Source organism: Fundulus heteroclitus, chromosome 3 (genome assembly GCF_011125445.2).
Source record: "Fundulus heteroclitus isolate FHET01 chromosome 3, MU-UCD_Fhet_4.1, whole genome shotgun sequence".
In the NCBI taxonomy this organism is placed as follows: domain Eukaryota; kingdom Metazoa; phylum Chordata; class Actinopteri; order Cyprinodontiformes; family Fundulidae; genus Fundulus; species Fundulus heteroclitus.
Window position 1 is genome coordinate 22,779,325 of NC_046363.1, and position 4,455 is coordinate 22,783,779.

At 37.4% G+C, this 4,455-nt stretch overlaps 1 long non-coding RNA gene across 1 annotated transcript; it reads right to left on the reverse strand.

Annotated features, from left to right (window-relative positions):
- Positions 1 to 735: 735 nt before the first annotated feature.
- LOC110368548 lies at positions 736 to 3,977 on the reverse strand. Its single transcript, XR_002428174.2, has 3 exons — positions 3,822 to 3,977; positions 3,381 to 3,702; positions 736 to 753 (listed from the first exon to the last, which is right to left on the reverse strand). It is a non-coding gene; the product is annotated as an uncharacterized LOC110368548 (long non-coding RNA).
- Between the last annotated feature and the right edge of the window lie 478 nt (positions 3,978 to 4,455).

The following is a 4,455-nucleotide window of genomic DNA, read 5'->3' on the forward strand; positions in this document are numbered from 1 at the left end:
GTTTACGTGAAGCAGGAGTGTTTTAATCATCGACCGTGTACAAAAGCTGTGGATACGAGGCGCCCTACTTCATTCACCCTCAGCCGAAGAATGAGGAATCCCTTTGCCTGTGGTTAAAAGCTTAAAATCTGAAGAAACCACCGAAGCGACCGTATGTTTTTTTCATTTTGTGGACAAAAGACCAACAAAAGACCACATGACGCCAGAAAAGTGTCTGGGCTGCGAAGTTCCATAAAAAAACAAAACCAGGAGACATCAAGAGGAGAGGAGACAGGTAAGCTAATGTTTTGATATCCTCTCATAACATCAGTTAAATCCCAAACATTACAAAATTAACTGACCAGCAATCTAATCACAACGAGCCAACGGCCAGTATGTTTCTGAATCAGATAATTCATCAGCCTACCTTCCATAAATCGCCGCTGCATGACTGAAGGCTTTCCCTGGAGCCGCAGCATCAGAGCGCTCTGAGGTCTCGTAGAGCCGATTGATGCAGTCAGAATCCAGCAGCGTGAACGTCGGACTAGTTTTAGCTTGAACAGACATCAGCCTCCATGAATACCAGGTCATCCATGTTGATATTTATTAACACCGATCCAACTCTTTCACTGCGGAGGTTCGCTTCGGTAAAGTCGTACAGCAGAGCCGTCCGCACCAAGTAACGACACAAAACAGGTTAAAATGTCCTCGTACGTTATATGAGGCCACTTCTTTGTATCATCCACTCACTTTTCACTTCAGGTTGTTCCTCACCTGAAGTGAAAAGAAGGTTGTGTCAAAGATAAGAGGGGTCTCGAGCAAAAGATTAGGGTGATGACATTGAGATCATACAATCTCAAAGACTTGCAGCTCATCACCACAGATAAAAAAATGCCATTGGAAACATGTAAAAAGCTGTTTCTGTTATAAAAAGGTTTAAATTGCTGTAAATCCATTAATTATTGTAAAGAGCAATTTTTGACATGCCATGTTTAAATAAAACAATTATTAAAATGAAACAGATATATAATTATTAAAATTTTTACTGCATTTAATATGTTTTATTCTCTTTTAAAAGATGCATGTCTTATTCGCTAACAAAGAACATCATTTTTGGTAGTTTGAAGATAATTTAAATCTTAATTTTCATAGGTATGAATATTTATGTACTGGGTTTTTTAGGGAACCAACGAAGGTTAAGGTAAAATTGGAGAAACTAGGTGTTTCATTTGAATTTACATCAGAATTCTTACAGCAGCAGTTTGGGTAAATTAATTTCTTTGGACTTCCTAATAATGAAGAGTTACAATTATCCAACCTAAAAGGAAACATATGTGGTAAGTCTTTCTTTTATAACACTCTGGGACATGCAGTTTCTAAATATATAAACTCTAAACTGAATCACAGACAGAAGTCAGTGTGTCAGTGTGTTGATGCTGGGGATTCAAATGTCATCAGGAAGCAGGCAATATCACGACAAACTAATTTATTTAGGAGACTTACAAAAAACAGTGGAGGCCATATACAATGAGAAACCCAGCAAAGAACATGTAAAGCACACAAAGATCTGTGCGTTAAATGTTCCAAAGGAGGGTTTGAACAGATATGGTTAAATGTTAGGGAGGGGGATAACTGGAATGCAATACAATGAAGTCTGATTGCTGATTTTACTGGAACTAAGGGAAAATAACTAATTGACAGAACCAGGTAAACACAACAGGCAACAAAGGGAATTAACTTAATAAAACACGATTAAAGACTAAACAGAAAACTAAAAACCAAGGTAACAATGAAACCCAAAGTCCATAATGTCCGGAATTTCAGGATGTTAGTACCAAGGTCCTTTGAGCTTTAGAGAAGTTTTGTGTCCATTGGAGTTCATTCTGTACTTTCAATATATTCGTGTGTTCTGGTTTTTATATTTTGAGTATTTCTTTTGCGTTATGGTGTGTTTAGTTTTCCCTCACCTTGCAATTTGTGTTTCTGATGAGCTATTATCTCTCATGCAATTCCTTTTAGTGAACAAATTCAAACAGTTAGCCAGAATTACCCAGAAATAGATAATGACCATTTGGAGATGGAGTGAGGTTCCAGAACAAATAGAAAGCAAACATTTTGCCATTAGTGATCACTTTAGTGTGACTCTAAAATGATATGTTATACAGCCATGTGAACTGTGTGCTTGAAACAGTGCAGTAGTAAAGTTCAGGGACTGCAGTGGGAGTGTTTCCCCTCTTAGAAAACAATATGTCGTTTAACTGTTAGAGAATGACAATGTGCTTCACAAAATAACTGACTCCAAGCAGACTTCACAAACTTGAGGGGGTCATTAAAACATCTTGGAAGCCACCGCAGAAAATCTCAGGACAATCACCTGACACACTTTGGGGATTGCCGTCATTTTCTGTCATATCCTATGCAGTTAGTTAAATTAGGTCAAATAATCCTGTACCATTATTATCTAATTTCAAAGACTAAAAAAAAGCTGAAAATTTATACCTATAGTAAAGTATGTAAGTACTGCAAGTGAAGTTATTCATATGGCACATTTCACAGTTAAAAAATAACTAAGCACTTTGCAAAGCGAATACAAACATAAAACCAAATGTTTAAAAGACAGACCAACTTAAATGATACAGATAATTAAAAGCAAAAACGATATTATTTTCAAATATTATAAGAAAAATGACAAGGACGTTTAAACAAGAATGTCTTCAGCTGCTTTCACAAGGAGTTTAGGCTCTTAAGTAAAAACAAAGGAAGCTCATTCCACAGTCAAGGTGCAACATTTTTGAAAGATGAACCCACATGTTTTTATATCTATGTCGATTAGATTTTTGTTTTGAGGACCTGAGGCTGGAGTTGGAATAGGTGGTTTTAACAATTCATAGCATAGCAAGGAGCTCTCTATACTCCTGTTCTGCTGAGAAGCTCACATACATTCAGTGTAGGGATCTGAAGATAATATTGATCGTGACCTTGTAATGGTTGGCTCTAACAACTCTTTTTCAGCATGAACTAATGAAGCAACAAATAACTATGAGTTTTTTTTTTAATTAAGAATTGTATTAAACGAGAGTGACAGCTAATAACAGAATGGTGAAATAATAAAAGGTAATCTACAAGGGATCACTTCAACTGCCAAATATTTATAACATTCTATTGATTTTCTGGGTTAATTAAAAATTATTAAAAAAAAATTTTTTTATCTGATATAACTCTGTTTTGAAGTCTGAAGTGGGCATCTGCAGAGCTGCTTGGCACTGATCTGCGCAGGCCAGTTGGGACATCCATGAGCTGCAGTAAACTCCTCGCCTGGAAACAAATGGTGCAGGCATAGTGTCTCAATTCAGTGCTCAGTGCTCCCCTCTCAGCTGGTTTCCATTAGTCAATGAACTCACCTGTTTCCACTCCAGTGATCAGCTATCCCAGTATGTAGGCTAGCTGTTTTCATCCACTCCCGCTCCTTGTGTTGTTAACGTTCGTCTTGTGCTCTTGGACTTCGTTGACCTCACTGTGCAACCCCCCTGTTGACTTTGTTTTCCATTCATGTGACTTTTCACCTGATTCTGTCTGCCTCCTGCCAGTCCATCCGTTGTATTTACCCCCTTTTCTGTGCAGGGCCGCTGGGAGTCTTGGTCCAGTTTCCAGCAGTCAATAGGCAAGAGGTAATTTACACCCTGGACGGGTTGTCTGTCCGTCAAAGATTGGGGTTGCTCACCACTACAATATATGGCGGTCAAATGTAAAGTTGGTGCAATTAGAACCAGACAAAACAAACTTCTTTGAAACAATTGGCATGCGTTTTTCTCTATTAAAGGATTGTAGGAGCATAGGCTTACAAATTAGCATCAGAAGAAACCACAAGTCTTCAGGGAAAATGTTAATTTGATAAATTTGGCAAAAAAGTGTGCATCATGACATCTAGCTAAAAACTAAGCACAACATATCAAAGACGACAGCTGCAATGAAGTGAAGGGCTCATGAATCTGCTTGTTCTGCAGGAACACTGTTGCTTCCCACTAGTTGAAGTCCCTTACCTGAATGTTAATTTATCCTAGAGCCAAATGTGATAACATCTGACTGACAGCTTGGGAAAAACTGGGCAAAGCAACAGAAAAACATCTACCAGAGGATTTAAAATAAATAGAATAAAAATACCTTTATTGTGCCACATTGGGGGGCTAAGATGTTAGAGAGAAAATGCTAGATATTGATATGGGACAGAAAAAGTTCAGACTTTGTCATGAATCAAGTATTTAAAAACATGATGCTGTAGTTGTGCTCTGAAAGGTCAATAAATGGAGAGAAGTGGATAATTTGTATTGCAAAGAGTCTAAGATCCTACAGAAGGCAGATGTTTTAAGTTATTGCTTTAAACAGGTGATTTTACAATATGTTGTGTCACAGAGTGCAGTTAGCTTTTTAAATCTGCTTTGATTTTTATTGTATTAGATAAATAATGACATGATGTAA